Raw genomic sequence first — 15155 nt, 5'->3', positions numbered from 1 at the left:
ACACTGTTTCAGCTACTAAGTCGTGGATCAGAGCACTCCACAGGATGTGGGAGACTTGCCTTCACATTCCTCTTTCTCCAGTGGGATTCAAGCCCACACATATTCCAGGATCCCCAAGAAGAAATCCTAACCACATATCTGTGTGCTGGCTGAAGGATGGGCTCTCCCAGTTTGCACAGCAGTTGTAGGGATTTAGAGGAGGGAGGAAACAGGAAGAAGGAGAATATATGTGTGCATGTATGAGTGGTGTGTTCCCATAAAAAGCAAAATCTGCCTTAGAGATAATATCTATCTGGAACATCTGTCTTCATCTCTCACTCCACACACTTCAGTGGTTAAAGTATGGGTCAAGAGCATCTGGATTCAATTCTGACTCCATGAAAGAAGGCACAGCATCATGTCCCACTTCCCCGGAAAGTAGTACAATCATCTGCTCTTCTGACGTGGGAGCAAAGGCATTTACGTAAGCCCACCTGTCAAAGCCATTCCACATTGCTTGAAATAATTAGAAGGAAAGAAAATTGGGGTTTTCCAACTTAGTAGGATGCTCAGTGCAAAAAGGAGGAAGCATGATTTGGAGAAGGGTTTAATGTAAATTATGATGTGATGTTGAATGTTCATCCTAAAGCAGGGATGCAGGGCTGAGGTGATGTCTGCCTCTTTGCAGATGTCTGCCCTAATTATCAAGCTCACTCTCTCTTTCTGCTCTTTCCCTGCAACACAAGGGAACCTGCTGCTCAGCACCAGACCCTGAGAGTTTCATTCCAAGTACTACGGAGAATATCAACTATAGACCTAGTTCAGGACAGTGTCCACCAGTGCTTTGGCAAGGATCACATGAAATTTGGTGTCACGGTGCTCAACATGGCAGCCTCAATGCACTGCGGAAGATCAAAGCCTACACAGTAGCCAGAATAACCTGCTGAAACACACATCCACTGTTTTTTCCTCCTTTATTATTTCATTTGATTCTGCAGCTGGTGACACTTAATAGTTCAAATAAAGACTGTGGTAAAAGCTGCCCAGGAGCATTACAAAGCAGAGGCAGGGTTTACAGAACGAGGCCACTAACACTGTAGCATAGTCAATAGCAAAGAAATGCACTTGTTACCTTTTATTTGCTTTACCTTTATTTTATCCATAATAATCAGTTATCAGTAGGTCAGAATTCCTAAAACTTGTCCAACTTCTTCAACAAGTGCACCAAGAGTGCACAAAATCAGCAATGGTTTCAGGTCCAATGAACATAGTAACCAACTCCCTCAGCATCATTTAGCTTGGGGCCAGTTGAAATAGGATAGTTTCTTCAATAACTACTTTCGGATGATTACACCCTATTCTGCTTCATCATACAAAATCACAATAAAAGAATGAACTGAAACAGGGGACACTGCTGTTTATCTGCCACACTTCTGAAGATCTGAATCTTAATTACATTTCATAAAATACTCTGACACCTCATATAAAGGCAAAGTGCGAAAATAATACTTTGCTAGTTTAGAACTTCCTACTCATCATAGTTTGAAATGTTTTTATTTACTCAAAGGCAATTACCACCAAGCTGGTGAAGCAGGGCGAGACTCCAAATACAATGCTCTTTTTCCAGTTCTATTTCCACAGGGGACAGGGTTAAGGCCCCAGTGAGATCCTACAATCTGCCCCAATCTGGTACCCACATTCAAGAAAGATGATTTCAAACTGGAAGCAGAACAGGGAAATGCAACCAGAATATCAGAGGAGTGGAGAGCTTTCAAAGTCAAGACTGAAGGGGTATAATTGCTAGCCATAAATACATTAAGGATATGAGAGAGGAAAAAAGACTTCATTTAAATTAAAGGTTTACAGACAAACGAATATAAACCAGCAAGGAATATTTTCAAGCAGGAAATCAGAAGAAGGCTTGCATTGAATCAGAGTCATTTAGGTTGGAAAAGACCCTTAAGATCAAGTCCAGCCATGAACCTAACACTGCCAAGTCCACCACTAAACCATGTCTCTAAGAACCACATCTACGTATCTTTTAAGTACCTCCAGGGATGGTGACTCCACCACATCCCTGGGAAGCCTGTTCCAATGTTTGACAACCCTTTCAGCAAACAGATTTTTCCTAATATCCAGTCTAAACCTCCTCTGATACAACTTGAGGCCATTTCCTCTTATCCTGTCTCTTGTTACTTGGGAAAAGAGACCAACACCCACCTTTCTACAAACCTCTTTTCAGGTAGTTGTGGAGAGTGATAGGCTCCTTACAACCCCAGTTCATTCAGCAGCTCCTCATAAGGCTTACTCTTTAGACTATTCACCAGCTTTGTTGGTCTTCCTTTACTCTTTTAAGGAGTGATGTTCTGGAATAACCTACCAGTTAGAGCAGAGGGGGTACTGAACCTCTCTAGAAACCTTACTAGATAGACTTTATCTGTGAAGGGGATTATTTAAGTATTTTATAAGTCTTGCAATAGCAAAGGTCTATCTCAGGAGGTCTTTTGCAGCCCTTCTTCTGTTTCGACTTCTGCTTCTGGATGTCAAGCGCTTTCTAATACTAAGGGGAAGATGCTGCTTTGTTTGTGCAAGGGGCATGTACCCTGAAGCACAGTGGAATTATGCAGTTTCTAGCTTAGAGGAGCAGAGTATGTGGTTCTATACAGTAAGGCTGTGTTGCACAGACTCATAGAATGGTTTGGGTTAAAAGGGACCATAAAGCTCATCGAGTTCCAGCCCCAGACCAATCTTCCACTAGAAGCTTCCACTAGACCAGGCTGCTCAAAGCCCTGTCCAACCTGGCCTTGAACACTTCCAGGGATGGGGCAGCCACAGCTTCTCTGGGCAACATGTGCCGGTGTCTCACCACTCTCACAGTGAAGGATTTCTTCCTAATATCTAATCTAAATCTACAGTTTTGCAGTTTAAAGCCATTTCATGCAATTTTAAAAAGTATAATAGGAAGTAGTTTGTATTGGGCAAAGGCTAAACATCCAGGCATTGTTATCAACATGAACAGAGAGGTTTAGAGGCTGAAGCTGCCATGCAAGATTGCAACTTTAAGGTCTATGCAGCTTTCTTCCCTCAGAGACCAATTCCTATTCTGCTTGTAATTGGCACAGAACTGAATCCCACAAAGAAAAGGGGAAGTTTTAAACTTGCAGTAGACCAGACACCACTGGTGGAAAGATCTCCAGGTTAATCACTTTGCAAATTGAGAAGTGAATCTGGAAGGGAGTATTCTGCTCCATGGCAATTCTCTGGCATTGGAGCCAACATACAGTGCAAGTCCTTGAATGGTATATGCTAGCGATGTTTTTATCGCCCTTTTTAACAAAGCAATGTCTTTCCCTGGCAAAAAGTCAACAGCTTAGCCTGTTTATCACTTTTACTTATTTTTGTTCTTCAGGCATCTTTTAATGAAAAAAACTCCACCACTTGGCCCAAGGTTCGTTTCTAGTTACAAGACTCACCATTAATTAGATGGCAGTTTTTCAATCCCATCACCACACTTATGGACAGCAGAGTTCAAGAAGTTCATGAACTGGTTCCCCACAGTTATCTTGAACATGAACTCACTGTTTAGTCAATGGCTTAGAAAAACAAGGCTGGACAGCTGGTCTCTGTGCTACTTACCACAGTCTCAGGGCAGGGACAGAGGAAATTTAGAGAATATTTCCAAATACAGTCTGCCAGATTATTCAAATCTACAATACAGCCGCATAGATGTTTGGTATTATTTGCTCTAGTATTTAATGCACACTGTAATATGCTCCTGTTTTATGAAGTGCGAAGGCTGACATCTGAAATTAGTGCTATTTCATAGCCCCGTATCCAGTTGCTACATCTGGCTGTGTCATGTAGTCTGGGGAAGTGCCCTACCACAAGGACTCAAGCCACAGAGGATGGTGAGACAGATGAAGCTAGATAATCTTTTTTATGTCCATGAGGGTCAGTCTTTCAACACCAAGAAGAACTAAAACAAATAAACAGAAATGGGACACACTGTAATTAATGGCTCCAGAACACGATAAATCTGAACAGCTTCTTACTTTCAAACTGTGGCTCACTTCAGCCTAATATGAAAGGTTAGAGGGAAAAAAAGATAACCTAGTCATTTCTTTCCTCTTAGCTATTGAATTGGATCTTTCTGACAGAACCAATTTCAAACTAAATATGCACACAGACAGAACACTCCTCACACCTAAGGTCTCATTATATATGTATACATGTCTGTGCCAGTATGTCATTTGAGAGGCTTTTTCCTTTCCCACTGTTTCCTCATCCTAAGAAAACATCATGTCCTCATGCTATAACTGTGTAAGAGCATTTCAAAAATGTTGCCACATGGACTTAGATATCCAGTACAATTTGATCCTGCTCAGCTTTTTGTATTCTCCGGCAATCCAAATTGATTTTCATTTTAAAGTCCTTAAACATCAGCCTCGAGGAAGAGACAGAACAAATGGCTGCAAAGAGTATTTTCAGCATAGATATTACCAGATTCACACACATGTCACTGCAGCTGTGTAGTATGACAAGATTTGCCTTATCAGAAACTAAAGATTAATTGAATGGGTTGATAAACATGATGGATTACTACTACCCTCAGCCCTCAACACATGCATGTACATGCACATATGAAAACTGTAGTCTGGACTCAGCAATCACTTTCATCTTCCCAATTGTATGATTCTGAATCTTACTTATTGCATACTGGTCACTTTTAAGTTTGTTGAGTATGATAGACCTCATTCAAAACACACTGAAGTCAATGAAATATTTCCACTTAGAGTCAGAGACTGACTCCTTCTCTTTTACACCTCACCTCTGGCACCCCAAGGCATCGTCTAGCCCCCTCCTCTTTGGCTTTGGCACCAGAGAAAGAAGGGAGAAAAAGCAGGGAAGGGGGAGGAGGGACATGAGGAGGGAAATGAAATTCCTGGGGAAGGCCATCACTTGTGCAAGCTTCATGTTCTGATGTCTGTTCAGATACAGCCTGTGATTTTGCACACTGACTGCCAAATACACATTGCATGATTTGAAGAAAAGCTTCTGGTTAAACATCACTCCTTGAGGCTGGCTCTTTTGTAGCATGTTCTTAACAGCTGATTTTGAAGTAGTTTATCTCATTTTATTATGAAAGTTCAGGCAGTACCTCTCTATGAGATGTGTTAATCCACCCCCACTATTGGTTTGGGGTTTTTTATTTATTTATTTTGAAGTGATCCACTCATGTGGATTGTCAGTGTGCCAACCCTTGTTGCAAATAGCACGCTGTCCTTCTGTGCCCTGGGCCTCCTGGTTGGTCTGGGAAATGCAGTGTGCTAGGAGTTTCTGGCCTCCTTTGGGGTTAGGTATGATGGTCTCCGTTGTGCGTAAGCAAGTGGTTTCAATCCTTAATTGCAATGGGGAAGTGGTCAGACAACATACAGTCCTGGCAGAATAATGGCAAAATGTCTTGGAGGAAAACCAGAAAATAACAAATATGTTACATATGAAGTGAATATGAATTTCTAACGTAACCTGGAAAATGTGTAACATATAGTAAAGCAAAATATAATTTTTTTTTTAATTATTATTATGCTTATTTGAAACAGGAGCATTATCTCATACTATTCCCTTATTCCTCTTTACTGAAATTAAAGAACTGGTCTAAACATTTTCTTCTTACATCACTAGTACACAAATCCAAACACTTACTATGAAGAAATGGATGTGGGTTTTGACTATAATTATGAATTGAAAGTGAGCTGCCAGTCATCAGTAATGAAGCACCATGTTACAAGATTTTGTCTTGTTTTATCTAGGAAAGAGAATTGCTTCATAACAGGAGAACACTAATACCTTGCACTAGACAGCTCACCTCTTCTGAACAGACAGGAAATCTTTCACAATATCATTTTGGTAACTCACTATATCCTTCTGAGATGTATTTTACTTTACTCACTTTACAGAGGATTAAACAGAGATGTGGAAAACTTAGCAGCTCTAAGTCTCTCTATAGTTCAACATGACAGCTGGGAATTACTTCCAGGAATTGTGTTTCCAGTGCTTTCTTACGATCATTTTTATGATTGTCTTGAAAACGTGTTGGCTGGGATAAAATCCAGCTCACACTCCCAGTCTTGTTCAGGAGGCTGATTAGCAGAATAAAGACCAGTTATCATGCAAATCCCTGAAGGAAAAAGAAAACATAAACCAAACAAAAACCCAAAACCCCAAACAACAAATAAGCAGCAAACCTTTCATCTAAGATTTTCAAAGTGGGCTACTTGGCCTCACAGCTCTCACCACTATTTTCAGACAAAGCTGCACATCATTTACATTTCGGCACTTCTGTGCTTCAACTGTTTTTTACGGGTGTGGATGCATTCTCCCTCTTGCTGACCTCCCTTTTTTAATCCATGATCACTTCACGCTACAGATATAAAGGTGCCAGGACATCATGTATGTAAGGTAATACAGGTAATAGCAACGCTAAAGATGTCGGTGCCCATTTCACAGCTGGCAGTCCTCTCTCCCACATGAATCTCCAAGTACATTTCTAAACATATCAGTAGCATTGTATTCATCTAACAGACAGGGAAATTGAGGCACAGGCACCTGAGGGTGGTCTGGAAACCAGTTCAACTCTGTCATGAAGATGGAAAATGAAAACACTTTTCCACTGCCAAATCCCATAGACATCTCATTTGGCAGTGCTGTCTGCTCTCCGCCCATGTAATTTTTTGAGAGCCAAGCCAATGCTACCTCTGCACAATGCATCAAGAATATGTATACAAATACTAATAAAGCAGCAAGTCACTAACTCACCTTCTGAAGTGATGCACAGCAGCTTTGTCCTCAACCCACTCCTCTCACACCTGCTTTTCTGCCCTTTCCAGAGTGGAACTCCTAAACACGCATGAAAAACTGTACGACCATGAGCAGCACTGCTGGTTTTAGATCACAGGCTTTCCTAGCTATGTAATAAATCCTCTGGCTTGTTAAGTAAAGGTCCAAGCCTGTCTCTGATTTTACGTGAGAAATGCACAAATAACAGTAACTCCTACTTGGTCCCAGTCCAAAATAAAACATCACTTGGAAGGTAATCGTTTAAAACTTTCTGACAGTAGAAATTATTCCTTTATTGTCTTAGAATATATGCACAGAAAAAGGCACAAGGGTGGTAGTTTAATTCAGCAAGAAATTTATTACTTACATCACCTGAGAAGTAATGGCAATAATTCTTCCAGAGCAGGTCAAGGTCTCATCCTAAATCATTTCTGTCTTCAGAAATACGGGTGTTGGCACTTGATGTCAGTGGGACTGTGGAGCCATCTTGCTCTACCAGAAGAGGTGCATGTATGCCTCCATCTTCTCCAGGACATATTTTACTCTAAATCTATCTTGATTCTAGGGGACATATGTGGATTTTCATAGCTTGAGAAATATTTATAGCATCTCATGTCGCTACCTGTGACGACATGAACAGCATATCCTGATATATCCAGCATTGCTCCAGCTCCTCCAGGAGAAGCCAAAACTTGACAAGGAGCTTTCCTTAGCCAATCTGGTGCTGGGTGAAAAATTCTTCCACACTTCCCACAAGGCAACATCCCTAAGATATTATAAAACCTGGCATATGTGAAACCGCTACTCTAGGGCTGATTGATTTGGATATATCTCCCAGTTTTTATATGCATCTAAAGTTTATAATTCACCTGAAGTGCACTAGCTTGTTAGCAGCTCAGTCACCATAATGTGGGAAGAGAGGAAATATTCATTTAAAAGTTATTAGACTCTTTACCTGCCAGTCCCAATGCCTTTGCTGATATTAAAGGGCTTGGACTTGGAGGCTCCGCTCAGCCTGACCAGAATTGACAATTAAATGGATAACTGCGGCTGTTGTTTTGTCTACATTTTATAAGGAAAAAGAGAGTAGGAGAGGAGATGTCATATTACATCAGGGTTATATTTCTGAACTAAAAATACATAATTTTTATGAAAATGAGGATTCGTCTATTAAAAAGTCCCTATATATTGTGGGGGGTGGGAAAAGAGCGGTTCTACTGAGGCACAGTTTCAGTTGTTTATAATCAGAGACCTTTTTTCTCTTCTTACTTAGGATTGACCAGGTACCGCACATAAAAATATCTTGGGGAAATGTCACTGCCATTTTTCAATATATTAGAATGGTTTCAGATGGTTAGAGAAAACTGCTAAGACATTTTCCACCCAAGATGACATTCAGAGCTCTGAAGCATAACTGAAAACAGCAAATTGGTTTGTGCAATTTTCATTTGCTCTTTTCACTTGCTTGCAATACAACACTTTCAGTATTAGACCTCAATACGTGGGGAGTTAGTTATCACAAAAGAAGTGTAGCTTTCCATTCTGGTAAGAGTTTCCCAAAGGTCGAGTGTTGTTCACTCTAAAACTGTGTTAAAATTTAAGTTTCGCATATGGTTTTTAGAGGTTGCATTATATGGTCTCTATGGGTGTCACTGTTGAATTTTTTTGGGGAAGAGGTGCATTAAGCCTAAAAATCAACCTGAAAGTAGCTCTGCAAGGTATAGTCAACATATAAAATATAAAAATAACAGACAAGAAAGAGTGGACAATTTATATTCTCTTATACATTTTTAATTACCAGGGTGCAAGATGATTGGTAGTCCCCAGTCAAGTTCGAAAGCTAAAAAGGAAACTGCCTTTGTTGCAGGTTTGTTGAAGAATTTGCCTTCCAATATCGTAATATTCTATTGTATAGATAGTTTATAGTGTAAAACAAATGTGTGCCTTCCATCCTTTTGTTAGTCTTGAAGATAACACTAATATACCTAAAGGTCCAATTCAGTTCAAATTAAAAAAAAAAAAAAAATTAATCCAGCCAGGAATATGTAGGGTTAGATGCCAAATACCTGCTTTTGAAAAATCTCTCTTTTTCCAGGTTAAAAATAGTGGCATTTATCAGAGAAATTAACCAAATCTTTTTTACTATTATAGAATATCCATCTGCCAGTATGAGGAAATACTACTTTCTCAAATGTCAAGCGGTAAATAAATTCAAAATGCTGAAAAAAACCCTGAAAGAACCACTCAAAATAAAGACATTAGCACCATGTTTTAATTCTTTGTAACTCAACTTCCTGTTCTGTAATCAATTGCTTAAACTTTTACTGGATTAACCTTATTTTCATCATTAACCTTGTCCAGTAAAAGTGAAAGCAATGTGGCAGGTGCAGGTTAGTCTGTTCCCACAGTAACAGGTAATCTATTTAGAGGGTAAATTTGCATAGTATTGATGAGTTTACAACCCAACATGTCTCACAAGGCAGCTGCAGGACTCAGTTTAAAGATAGCTGACAGCAGGGAGGAATTGTGTGGAGGAAAGCTCCCATTTTCCAAGCACAAAGCTGAAGGCAAAGAGGGGATGGTGGGAAGACAGCTGATTACCTAAAATGCCCATACCTAGCTTTCTTCTAGATCTCACCTTGAGTTGGCTTGAATATGAAGTCATACTATGAGTTTCTTATGTAATAAATAGCCTAAATCATTTCTCATTCTGTTGAACTCATTAACTATGGTAGTTGCAACACCAAAGTAAAGCAGTTATACCAAGAAATATGATCCAGCATCACCAGCACCAGCTTTGGAATCCAGTCTTAGATATGTTGCAATGAATATCAAACAATTCAAGAGGACAGAAGTGAGAAAGGTCAAGAGAGTTACACAGGCTTGTTGAGATTTTGGACAAAGCAACATCTTTGTGACATAATCCTGAATTTAGAAGTGTATTTGGGTTTGTTTTCTCAGCAAAGTAGATGCTGAAGGTGGTTCTTATGTCTAGTCTTGCTTAACACTTTTTGTTATAACATTCTGATTTAGCTTTTTATCAGTCAGTAGATCTTTCTACTTTTCTCCAGGTTGAAATTGTTGATGTTGGATGCCACAACTTAAGGCTAGATTTAAAAAAAAAAAAAAAAAAAAAAAAAAAATATATAGTCAAAACCATTTATTTTGGACATGGTTAGTGAGATGTTAGCAACTCGCAGATAAAAAGTCCTTTCACACTACAGATGTTTCAGTATCTGGCTTTAAAGGGATTTTCCCTGTAATTATGTTAGATTACCCACAAACTTAGTTTCTCTCTTAGTTCAAATGAAAGAAGCCCATGTACTGGATCAGAATGTTCTAGTCCCTCAAATTCACGTTGCACAACACTGTTGAGCACCGGGGCTTCTATGCTTTCAGTTTCTTTTTTTAAAAACCTAGGAAGGAGACACACAAATCTGTTAAGAGCATAAAAAAAGATTGCTAAGGAAGTTAAGAAACATGCAATGTGTATATACCTTATAGTACTTCCTGCACATATCAGAATCATATACAATTTCCATTGTTAGAGTATTTTTTAACTGTTGATTTTTTGGCAGGCCTTAAAAGGAGATATAAATGCTTTGTGGAAGGCATCAAAAGATACAGCACTGTGCGGAACTAGCCAAACTCTCTCTCTAAAGCCTCAAGCAACTCAAGACCGGCTCCCACAATTAAAGTATGTTTTGTGACCCCGTGGAAGTGGGCAGAAATGTGCCTCACAATTTTTTTAACCCCAAAACAGTAGGGTCCTCCTGGACTCACCTCTGCACCCACCCCATTTCATAGTGAGATGGGAGATTCCGGATTATCTCCTGACTGTGAACTCCTAGAGGTACTGTTCTATCTATCACTCTAAGGTCTGTGGTGAACCTCCCGTGGTTATCAGCCTGATGAAGATTTTGCCGTGTGGCTCTGCATAGGGTCAAGAGCGTTAGCAATTCCTGCCGTAGCACTTGTGTGGCTACAACAGTGGAACTGCTTTTCATTATCAGTGGCTTACTTCCTGATTTAAATAGCTGTGAGTCTCTCATTCTTTTCTTACTTAAAATCAAAGAGAAAGATAGGTTACAGTTGTATCAATTTTTATAAAGTACAATTTTTGCCTCAGTATATATTGTCCCCAGATGTTATAAGATCCCAGGAAAACAGTGATTAATGGCAAAGGAGAATATGTATTCCTGTGGCCAGAGGGATAGGGATAAAAGATGGGGGGGGGGGGGAAGGAAGGCAAGATTGTAGACTCAGAGAGAGTGATGACATTTGTTTTCTCAGATGAAAAACTATTGTCCTTTGAGAATATTTAACGTATTTATCTTTTAAGAGAGGAAAAAGAATTCCCACTGCATAGACTGAAAATTTGACAAAGGTCTGAGAAAAAAGATCTTCTCAGGCTTTGTCTGTAGGTGGGTAAAGTCATAATAGCTCTGTTTTTCTTGGTTTTCTTTACATGAGAAAAACTGAGTAAGAATGCCTTACTATGCATAACTGTAAGGATATTCATTTCTTCGAGTCTTTTTACACTGCATCTCAGTCAACTGAAAGGTCAATTTGGTTATTTTTCCCTCCCTCACATCCTATGTGAGGAATAAAAAGCCCAACACCAAAACATGTAGACAGGTCTTTCAAATTTCAATGAAAATAACAGATGTTACCCATCAAAACAGCTTCCACCCAGAGCAAGGATGACATAGCCACAGACTGACTGAGATTTTCCTTCTAACAGGCAGAGCTTTATCTCAGACAGAACTAGGCAGTACTTTTCTTTGCCAAAACAACTGTCATGATTTCACTGTAGAACATCCTCTGCTCTGGGACTGAAATGTTTGATCTAACTGCACCTAAAAAGTTATCATGTAGATAATGGAGCATATTGACTGTAAAAATTGCTAGGCTCAGCATTTGTTTTTTTGGCGTGGCGCATGCAGAAACTTTGGTTGCATATTGTTTTGCCCAGATGTAGGTTTTGCATTCCCTTCATATTGCCTGATCAGTGTGCTGGGAACATCACCAGTCTTTTGGGTGGGCTATGGAACAGACTCTTATTTCCCAGTTTATTTAAATTCAGGGCATGAAATCATTGACACAAAACCACAAAAGCCATGAAGTTTACAGACAAACTAAAGCCTCTTCTCCAGTGGCTTAGATGCAGTTACAGTATAGTATAATACTAAGCAAGCAAATATGGTTTAACAGAGACTTAATTTCTCTGCTAAGCCATGGAATAGTTAGGAAGACTGTCGTTTCACAGGTGCCTAACTACAGGCCAAGCATGGATGCAGTATAACAGTGATCTCAGTTTCAGTATGTGTTCAAACTGACTGAAATTAAGCTCCTGCTCAAACAACTTCACAACATGACAACGAAAATTTGAGCTTTATGTGCACAGCAGATCGGATAAGCTAGAAACCATCATAGACTTCCATACTGACCTTAGTCCATCAGTGTATATCTCATAGAGCAAATGCCAAAATTATAAACCAATATTGGGCAGAGAAGCTGGCTATGGGCTGGACTGTAAGATAGATAGGTCTCCTGAGCTCAGGCAGGTCATGCATGGAGCCCAGGGTACTTTTGACATCTCCTGTACCCCCTTACACCAACTATCCATGTTGGAAAATCTATTTGATAAGAACCCTTCAGCTAGAGTTTGTGGAGGGCACATACTGTGTTTCCCAATACACTCAGACCAACCATCTGTAGTCTGGGAGAGTAATAAATTGCATAAGAGCCACAAGAGATACTCAGTTTTATTAATTAAATGGAAGTAGAGCTCTCTATAAAAAAATCTAACTCTATTTGGAGGTGCACAACATGCTTGAAATTGGGTTCAAGATTATCAAGACCAAAGTGTTGCTAGTTCAAGCAGTTGTGGCAATAAAAAACCCAAGGCCAGTTATGAGAAAGGTTACTTGTCTGTGTTAAAAGGCACTAGCACCATCACCATTAATGTTTTTCTCCAGCTGATGGCTTTCTGACAGCTTTTACTTCAGCCTTCAGCAGGCTCCTTGCCTTTCTGTGCACTTTTGGATCCTGGAGGGTATCACAGTGCTGTTACTTCTGGTCCTAGGCAGGGCATCTTCCAGCAGAACTAGCATTTCAGTTCCTGAACAGCTTTTACTAATTGAGCTCTGCACATAAGTGTTTGGTTTTAAGGGATAATGTTGTGGCTTTTTATATTGTCTGCAAGTATGCAGAGCTGCTGTTCATTACCAGTGCTTCTCAAGAGACCTGTTAACTGCTTTTTAATATTTCAACCTCTGACCTGCATGTTAGTGTTTTGTTGTAATTGGAAAAGTCACTCTCCCTGACTCAGCAGTTTTACTCCATGTGTGTGTTCTGAGTCTTACTTGCTGACTTTATTGACACACATAATAATTTTATTTCTTCTCCTCTTGCTGGATACTGTTATTGCCAAGTTCCAGGCATAGAGTCTTCAGTCTTCAGTCTTGATGGGAATGCATAAACTAGGAAAGAACAAAGTCTGACTTTTTTGTATCCTGGTCTGAGACTGCAAATTTGTCAGGTAATAAAGGGAGGGGGAATGCATCTTTTCAACAGAAAAAATGTTGATCCAGTCCAGCTCTCCTGTCAATACAGGTCAGCAGAGTGCTCTTTCTAAGTCTGTCTCTGGCCATGGGGACGATTTGTTTCCCATCAGTGTAATACCTGTCCCTCCCTTAGTTTTTTAAAACTGGATTTGAGTGTCTGTTTTTTCTACTTTTCAACTTCATCCACAAAAAGCTGAACCGGAGTTCATAGAAATACAGAATCATACAACATTTCAAGTTGGAAGGGTCCCATAAGGATCACTGTGTCCAACTCCCAGCTCCTTTCAGGACTAGCTAAAACTAAACAATGTGACTAAAAGCATCATACAGATGCTTGAACTCTGACAGTCTTGGTGGCCTGGGGAGCCTATTCCAGTGACCAACCACCCTCTCACTGAAGAGTTATTCCTTGTCCTACAATTAGGCCAGATTAATTCCTGCTTAAGCATGGCCAAAAGTAGCAAACAGGTTTAGAGCATTTGATTTTAGGCAGAAGAGTGGTTGTTCAAAGTTAGGATCAACGGGAAAAGTGGAGTTTTCCTACCACCATACAGAGACCAGTAATTTGAAAAGGATGGGTTCAGTAAAAAGGAGCTCATTTGATATTATCAGTTAGCACATCCCTAGACAAGCAACTTACTACTGTCTCACATGTCCTTACATTCATTAAGATAATTTTTATTTTCTTCTTTTTGCTCCTTTGTAGGATCAGTCTTTCAGCAGAGTAGGGAAAATTGAATTTCAGCAGTTCGAGATAATAGTAAAGCTAAAACTAGACTGTGCTGGAAGCAGTTGGAAATACAACAGGAATAAATCAGTCTGTTCCAACTGTCTTCGCTGAATGCATTCATGGACAGTTGCCTCTCCATCTCATTTTGGGGGTTACATTCTGGGACTGACTCCCCACCAGCTGTGTCTAAGCCTGTGATCTCTGTGATCACTGTGTGCTGGTTCATGAAACACATCCAGCTGAGACAAATAGATTCAGTGGGGTTTTTGACAGGTCAGGTTTTAGCTATATCAGCTTCCTGAACTGACTTGCCACGTCTTCACACCCAGTAGTACCAGCACTGGAAAAGGATGGGAGCGGACATTCAAGGGCTTGAGAAGGAGAGCTGGACCGCATCATCTTCAGCTTATGTGAGCTTCAGCTATTACAAAACCACAGTGTAAGAGCTGTGGCTATGGGAGAAGGCTCAGAGCAGGGCGCACACCTGCATCACCATCTCCAAATACATTATCTGGCCATGAATCTAGTCTGATAAAGTCATGCCTGAACAGCAACTATTAGAGCAAGGTGCAATTTTTAAGCAATTAATTTCATGCAACGCTTCGCTACAGTGGTAAGAACCACAAATAACTCTTTGAGTTTCATTTCCTCCATGTGGTCATGGATTTTCCAGACGAGCTCAGCACCTTTGTCTGCAGCCCATTCAAGCAGTCCTAAAATCCCACAACAGCGATTGACATTGCGAGTGCCCTCAAATTCAGCTTCCATTTGTATCAACATTGATTTGATGTGCTGTTTGTAAACAGCAGTTGAGTACTGCAGCTCTCTTTGTCCATGCAAAAATGAGCAGCATAATCCCACAATATGAACAGACATGTACAGCAGACTGAGTCATTCTAGTATGGTTTCTCTTGTTAAACCATTGCCAACATAGCTGAGTAGCCTGTGGGAGACAGCCATTTTACCCTCTGGCTGTACAGTTTTGACAAGGATAAAGAAAATATTCTTATGGCCTGTGGGAAGGTGGATGTCTTGGTCTC

Source organism: Strigops habroptila, chromosome 2 (genome assembly GCF_004027225.2).
Source record: "Strigops habroptila isolate Jane chromosome 2, bStrHab1.2.pri, whole genome shotgun sequence".
NCBI classification, from domain to species: domain Eukaryota; kingdom Metazoa; phylum Chordata; class Aves; order Psittaciformes; family Psittacidae; genus Strigops; species Strigops habroptila.
This window is presented reverse-complemented; position numbering follows the sequence as displayed.